The sequence below is a fragment of the Chiloscyllium plagiosum genome, unplaced genomic scaffold, assembly GCF_037043375.1.
Source record: "Chiloscyllium plagiosum isolate Xiang-an unplaced genomic scaffold, Cpla_swu_hap1 HiC_scaffold_44, whole genome shotgun sequence".
Classification (NCBI taxonomy): Eukaryota; Metazoa; Chordata; class Chondrichthyes; order Orectolobiformes; family Hemiscylliidae; genus Chiloscyllium; species Chiloscyllium plagiosum.
Window position 1 is genome coordinate 5330383 of NW_028270182.1, and position 8134 is coordinate 5338516.

The following is an 8134-nucleotide window of genomic DNA, read 5'->3' on the forward strand; positions in this document are numbered from 1 at the left end:
GGTGCTAAACTGCACTGAGTTACTGACATATGGTGTAGTTACACTTTCAGAGCTGCTGGGGAGACTTTCAGGACATTCACTGTCCAGAGGCAAAAGTAAGGAAGCTGCTTTGTCTTAGTGTTGAGCTATCTCAATTTGGGAACTGCACTCCACCCAAGTAGATGGGTGAACATTCCATTACATTTGACTTGTGCTTTTAGATAATGGTGTGAGATGAGTTACCCTCCTCAGAACTTACAGCCTCTGCACTTGGAGCCATGGTATTGAGTGGCCTGGTTCAGTTTCTGGTTGGCTAACGCCTCGGATATTGATAATGGAAGAATTCATTATCATGCTATCAGAGGGCGATGGCAGTCAACGTCTAGTGGTCTTGAGTACTTTGTAAATTTTCTCTCTAACTCATTTGAGATGTCATATTGTACATACTGAAGGTATTATGTGGTGCTTTGAAGTAAAATTAATTTCAATAAACTCAGATAGCCTCATTACATTTCCCTTTTGAAACTAGAGTAACTGGATGATAAAAAATAGGAAAGTTCCTTTCGAAAGAACTGTACTGTGTATATCAAAAGTAGAAGTGCAATTTTGTAACTCCAAATTGATCTATCCAAAATGTTAGTGATTCTAAACCAGACTGTCCACAATAGATCCCTGAAATAGGAAAGCAACCCTTGGTGCCTACATCATCAGGTTTCCGAATAGCCTTTCGCAGGATGACTCCTTAGTCAGTCACTGTCTCTGACTTCGTAGGGAAGACCCTTCTAGAATGGAGATGAGGGGAAACTTCTTCAGCCAGAGTGGTGAATCGATGGAATTCATTGCCACAGAAGCCTGGAGGCCAAGTCATTGAGTGTATTTAGGACAGAGATAAGTTCTTGATTATCATAGGGCATCAAAGATTATGGGGAGAAAGGTTTCTCAACCCCGTTCTCTCACTATCAGCCATGATTGAATGGCGGAGCAGACTTGATGGGCTGAATGGCCTAATTTCAGCTACTATGTCTTAAGATCTTTGCATTTGACTAGACCACCACTCAGCTGTAGCAGCAAATCTTTGAAGCACTGACCCTTTCAGCTCCATTGCAACATTTTGAGGGTTTGGCACTTAAAGAAATGAGATGTTAAAAAAACTGGAAGTCTCCATTTCAAAGGCAGCAGAGGCGGGATTAAGAAGATTTAACCACCTGACAGGTCTGTACCTGTCTTCTTTTTACACTGAAGGTCAATAAATGTTCACTGAGCACTGCTAAGTCTTCTGGCTGTAAACAGATTACCTCTCGTCTTTATACTTTCCTAGTTACACATTTTTTGTTTTAAAAACCCTTCTGTTTTCCTTTATTCGATTCACCAATACTTTCTGATGCAATTTCTTAGGTTTCCTTATTTCCTTTTGGAATTCCTCCCCTGCACATTTTATAATACATGTGGGTTTCTGCTGTAATCAGCCTTCGGTCTCTGTCACAAGTTTCACTCTTTGTGCTAACTTATGAATCCCTTGGTATTTATAGTTGTTTGCTCTTAGTCACACCCTTATCATTAGAATTTTATTCTCTTGCTATATCTTCCTAGCATGATTACGTTGTTCAATTTTAATTGGAAACAGCTGCTCTTTGTTCACCTGGACCAAATTTGCATCTTTTTTAAAATTTAGTTTAAAACTTGATTCTTTCCCAGTCCATATGTTCATATCTGGATATCTTCCTCCATATCATTGCAATTCTCAGTCTTGAGTTATGTTTAGTATATCCAAAAGGTTCTTACTGATAGCCTGACTTCTGAATATTAGGTTCATTTCGCTAGTAGCAGCAACAGTGGGTCGTGTAACAGCAGGCACCAGGGGCCTGCCGAGAAGGTAAATTTAAAATTATATAAACTTACCTTGTGAACAGGAGGAGTGCATGCTGAGCAGGAGCAGACACTGGACTGCTGAGTAACTGAGGTAACATATTTGGGTGGTTGTGTTACCTGAAACACTACTTAGGTAGTGTCTCCCACCCATCCTCCTCTTCTAATCAAACAAAAGGTCTGTGCCCCGGATTGGAAAGGTAACTAATTTGTTTTTTTAAATCTTTGTTTCTATCGTCTCTTTGAGAATTTAGAACAGTGGGAATGGTAGTTAGGGCAGTTGAATGTTCCTCCTGCAGAATGTGGGAGGTAAGGGTCACCTCGAGTGTCCCTGCTGACTGCATCTGCAGGAAGTACACCCAACTCCAGCTCCATGGAAACTGTTAGGGAGCTGGAGCTGGATGAACTTTGGATCATTCGGGAGGGGGTTACAGGGAGGTAGCCACACTCAGATACAAGAAGAAGGTAGATGGGTTACCATCAGAGAATGGAAAGGGAACCGGCAGGTAGTGCAGGGAACTCCTGTGGCCGTTCCCCTCAATAACAAGTATACTGTTTTGGATACTGTTGGGGGGACAGGTCTCTGGCATAGTCTGTCCCCCTTCCTGAGAAGGGAAGGGGAGAGAGGAGCAGAGCATTAGGGGACTACATAATTCAGGGGACAGATAGGAGATTCTGTGGGAAAGAGAGACTCTCAATTGGTGTGTTGCCTCCCAGGTGCCAGGGTTTGTGATGTCTTGGATTGTGTTTTCGGGATCCTTGAAGCAGTGGGGGAAGCAGCCCCAAGTCGTGGTCCACATAGGCACTAACAACATAAGGAGGCAAAGGGATGTGGATCTAAGGCAGAAGTTCAGGGAGCTAGGGTGGAAGCTTAGAGCGAGAACAAACAGTTGTTATCTCTGGTTTGTTGCTTGTGACATGTGCTAGCGAGCTGATGAGTCAGGAGAGAGGAATTGAACACATGGCTACAGGGATGGTGCAGGAGGGAGGGATTCAGACACACAGATAATTGTGGCTCATTCTGGGGTAGGTGGGAACTCTACAAACAGGATGGTCTACATCTGAACCATTGGGTACCAATATCTTGGGGTGGGGGGAGAAATATGCTAATGCTATTTGGGATGGAAACCTAAATTATAGTTCCAGCGTCCAGGAGGTTGAGAGTGGTGAGGTCAGAAATATGGTTTCAAGGTCACAAGAGTTCACCAGCAATCAGGAAGGTGGTTTGAAGTATGTCTACTTCATCACCATGAGCATCTGGAATAAGGTGGGGGAACTTGCAACATGGGTTGGTACCTGGGACTTCGATGTTGTGGCCATTTCGGAGACATGGATAGAGCAGGGACAGGAATAGTTGTTGCAGGTTCTGGAGTTTAGATGTTTCAGCAAGAACAGAGAAGATGGTAAGAGGGGGAGTTGTGGCATTGTTAGTCAAGGATAATATTACGGTGGCAGAAAGGATGTTTGAGGACTCATCTACTAAGGTAGTATGGGCTGAGGTTAGAAATGGGAAAAGAGAGGTCACAGTGTTGGGAGTTTTCTATAGGCCTCCAAATAGTTCCAGAGATGTAGAGGAAAGGATAGCAAAGATGATTATGAATAGGAGTGAGAATAACAGGGTAGTTGTTATGGGGAACTTTAACTTTCTAAATATTGATTGGAAATACTATAGTTCGAGTACTTTAGATGGATCAATTTTTGTCCAATGTGTATGACCAACAATGGACAAGCTCACATTAGATTTGGTACTGGGTAATGAACCCGGCCAGGTGTTAGATTTGGAGATAGGTGAGTACTTTGGTGATAGTGACCACAATTCGGTTATGTTTACTTTAGCAATGGGAAGGGATACATATATACTGCAGGGTAAGAGTTATTACTGGGGGGAGACATGTATGATGCAATTAGGTAAGATTTAGGATGCATTGCATGGGGAAGGAAATTGCAGGAATGGGCACAATTGAAATGTGGAGCTTATTCAAGGAACAGCTACTGCATGTCCTTGATAGGTATGTATTGGTCAGGCAGGGAGGAAGTGATCGAGTGAGGGAGCTGTGGTTTACTAAAGAAGTTGAATCTCTTGTCAAGAGGAAGAAGAAGGCCTATGTTAGGAGGAGATGTGATGGCTCAGTTAGGGCACTTGAGAATTACAAGTTCTTCAGGAAAGACCTAAAGAGCTAAGAAGAGCCGGGGTAGGTGGGTGGGGGATATGGGAAGTCATTGGCAGGTAGGATCAAGGAAAACCCTAAAGCTTTCTATAGGTATATCAGGAACAAAAGAATGACTAGAGAAAGATTAGGGCCCTAGGCCAATCAAGGACAGTAGTGGGAAGTTGTGTGTGGAGTCCGAGGAGATAGGGGTAAGCACAAAATGAATATTTTTCATCAGTATTCACACTGGAAAAAGACAACATTGTCGAAGAGAATCCTGAGATACAGGGATACCAGATTAGATGGGATTGAGGTTCACAAGAAGGTGGTGTTAGCAATTTTGGAAAGTGTGTAAATAGATAAGTCCCCTGGGTCGGATGGGATTTATCCTCTGATTCTCTGGGAAGCCAGCGGGGAGATTGCAGAGCCTTTGGCTTTGATCTTTATGTCGTCATTGTCTACAGGTATAGTGCCAGAAGACTGGAGGATAGCAAATGTCCCCTTGTTCAAGAAGGGGAGTAGGGATAACCCTGGTAATTATAGACCAGTGAGCCTTACTTCAGTTGTGGGTAAAGTGTTGGAAAAGGTTAGAAGAGATAGGATTTAAATCCTATCGAGAGAGGAATAAATTGATTAGGGATAGTCAACATGGTTTTGTGAAGGGTAGGTCTTGCCTCACAAACCTTATTGAGTTCTTTGAGATGATGACCAAACCGGTGGATGAGGGTAAAGTGGTTGACGTGATGTATATGGATTTCAGTAAAGCATTTGATAAGGTTCCCACGGTAGGCTATTGCATAAAATATGGAGGGATGGGATTGAAGGTGATTTAGTGGGTTGGATCATAAATTGGTTAGCTGAAAGAAGATAGCATGATGGTTGATGGGAAATATTCATCTTGAAGTTCAGTTACTAGTGGTGTACCACAAGGATCTGTTTTAGAACCACTGGTATTTGTCATTTTTATAAATGACCTAGATGAGGGAAGGATGGGTTTGCAAATTTGTGGATGACACTAAGGTCAGTGGAGTTGTGGATAGTGCTGAAGGATGTTGCAGGTTACAGAGGGACATAGATAAGCTGCAGAGCTGGGCTGACAGGTGGCAAATGGAGTTTAATGTGGAAAAGTGTGAGGTGATTCACTTTGGAAGGAGCAACAAGAATAAATAGTACTGGGCTAATGATAAGATTCTTAGCAGTGAGAGATCTGTGTCCATGTATATAGATCCCTGAAAGTTGCCACCCAGGTTGATAGGGTTGTTAAGAAGGCATACGATGTATTAGCTTTTATTGGTGGAGGGATTGAGTTTTGGAGCCACGAGATCATGCTATAGTTGTACAAAACTCTAGTGTGGCCGCACTTGGAGTATTGCATACAATTTTGGTCACCGCCTTATAGAAACTTTGGAAAGGGTGCAGAGGAGATTTACCAGGATGTTGCTTGATATGGAGAGAAGGTCTTATGCGGAAAGGCTGAGGGACTTGAGGCTGTTTTTGTTAGAGAGAAGGTGGCTAAGAGGTGACTTAATTGAGAGATGGAAGATGATCAGAGGGTTAGATAGAGTGGACGGCACAGATGGTGACGGCTAGCATGAGGGAACATAGCTTTAAATTGAGGGGTGATAGATATAGGACAGATGTCAGAGGTAGTTTCTTTACTCAGGGTAATAGGGACGTGGAATGCACTGCCTGCAACAGTAGTAGACTCACTAACCTTTAAGGGCATTTAAATGGTTGTTGGATAAATATATGGATGAAAATGGAATAGTGTCGGTTGATGGGTTCAGACTGGTTCCACAGGTCAGTGCAACATTGAGGCTGAAGGGCAGGTACTGTGCTGTAATGTTCTATGTTCTAAAGAACAAAGAAAATTTACAGCCCAGAAACAGGCCCTTTGGCACCCCCCCTCCCCCACCCCAAGCCTGCGTTGATCCAAATCCACTGTCTAAACCTGTCGCCCAATTCCTAAGCCTCTGTATCCCCCTGCTCCACCTCCTGCATCTGTCCAGATGCATCTTAAATGAATCTACCGTGCCTGCCTCTACTACCTCTGCTGGCAACGCGTTCCAGGCACCCTACCACCCTCTATGTAAAGTACTTGCCTTAAGCTTTTCACCTCTCGCCTTGAAAGCGTGACTTCTCGTTATTGAATCCTTCACCCTGGGAACTGTTCTGTCCTGTTTTGGGTGTCTACTTACTAGCTGAAAACATTCTTTATGTAATTTTGGAAATTTGCTTCCTCCCTCTTACACTAAAACTATCCAAGATGATACTCTGATAGGCAAACTCCTGGACTAGTACTGCTGTATCATTCTTACACTTGAAATTTGATATTTTGATCCCCTCCCTTACTGTTGGAGCCTACAGTTCCAATAGTGTTTGCCTCTTTTGTGTATTTTACTCCTATTTAAAGGCTTCATTTGACACACCTTGCAAGATAGTATCCCTTTTCACTAACATAATGGATTCCTTGATCAATAGTGTGACACCCCTAACTTGCTCTTCTATTCCCCCTCCATTTTATCTTTAATCCAGGAATATTGAATCTAGCCCATCTTTTAGCCAAGTCTTGGTCAACAATTCAATGTTCCTATCTTTGCCCTCAACCCATTGGTTTTATTTCTCTGAACACAGAACAGTACAGGCCCTTTGGCCCTCTAAGATCAGACTAACCTACATACCCTTTACCCTTCATTGTACTAACTTCCATGTGCTTATCCAAGAGTCACTTAAATGTCCCTCATGTATCTATCAATTCTATATCTGAGGCTCCTTGTATTGAAATATTCCATTGAGCCTTAAACTTGCTTCTTTAGCCCATACTTCCTCTGCCTTCCAAACCCCCTCACTAGTGTTTTAACTTCCAATTCCAACTCAGCTTCTCTCCCCACTAAGCTACCTGTTGGGATCTCAATCCCAAGCCAATTTAGTTTTAAATCTACCCCAATAATATTAGCAATAGTCCCCAAAAGGATGTTCCCATTCCTGTTCAGATGTAACTCACCTAAGGTGTGCAGGTCCTAACTCTCGCAGAAATGGTTCCAAACCTCAGTAGTCAAAAGCCCTCCCTCCTGCAGCACCTTTTCAGTCTTGTTATAGGGCAGACTAAACACACCTTAAACTCATCAAAGAGATGGCCTAACATTTCTTAAAGCAATTGTAAGGTGCTGTGTTCCAGATGTAATTGGATTGGTCATACTACTCAGCTTTACTCAGAACATGCTTTTTCTTTACAGGTCAAGCACAAACAAAGGAAAAAGACTTGGAATAACTTTACACTGTTGGCAAACTTAACAAAATCATAAATCATTGAAGGACTCAACAGCAATTGCTTCAAAATGGTAACATCCCATAAACATACCCTTGGCAAAGGCAAATTCAGTAAAATTGTCTCATGCAATATTTTTCCAATCCAGGAGGAAAGAACATCAAAAGAAAGTTCTGGCAGAGAGATAGTGTTTTGCTATGGACAGCTTCAAAGCCCTTAAAGCTAAACTGAAACCCTGGATCTGTGGGAGCCTGACCCCACCCATTCAGGTTGCATCTATTGTTCCAACTTTTAAATAAAAAAACTCCAAGGTGCCTCAAGCTGTTTACTTTATTGGCCAGGAACAGACTAAGCATCACCTCTGTCTCAAACTCTCCATTTTTCTTTTCAAATAAACAAAAAGACAAAACACACCTCTTAGATTAGATTACATTACAGTGTGGAAACAGGCCCTTCGGCCCAACAAGTCCACACCAACCTGCCGAAGCGCAACCCACCCATACCCCTACATTTATCCCTTACCTAACACTACGGGCAATTTTGGCATGGCCAATTCACCTGACCTGCACATCTTTGGACTGTGGGAGGAAACCGGAGCACCCGGAGGAAACCCACGCAGACACGGGGAGAACGTGCAAACTCCACACAGACAGTCGCCTGAGGCGGCAATTGAACCCGGGTCTCTGGCGCTGTGAGGCAGCAGTGCTAACCACTGTGCCACTGTGCCGCCCACAAAGTCATAGTGTCAGCACACCTTCCTTCTCTTCCATCCTTCTGCACTCAACTAGTAATGTACAAAGATGGCTTCACTTTTAAAACACTTTAATCTCAGTATTAGCATACTACAAACATTTACATTACATTGACTGTA

At 42.9% G+C, this 8134-nt stretch overlaps 1 long non-coding RNA gene across 1 annotated transcript; it reads left to right on the top strand.

Moving 5' to 3' along the window:
- The first annotated feature begins 1618 nt into the window (after positions 1–1618).
- LOC148136868 (uncharacterized) lies at positions 1619–7577 on the top strand. Its single transcript, XR_015754349.1, has 2 exons — positions 1619–1852; positions 7232–7577. It is a non-coding gene; the product is annotated as an uncharacterized LOC148136868 (long non-coding RNA).
- The last annotated feature ends 557 nt before the right edge of the window (positions 7578–8134 follow it).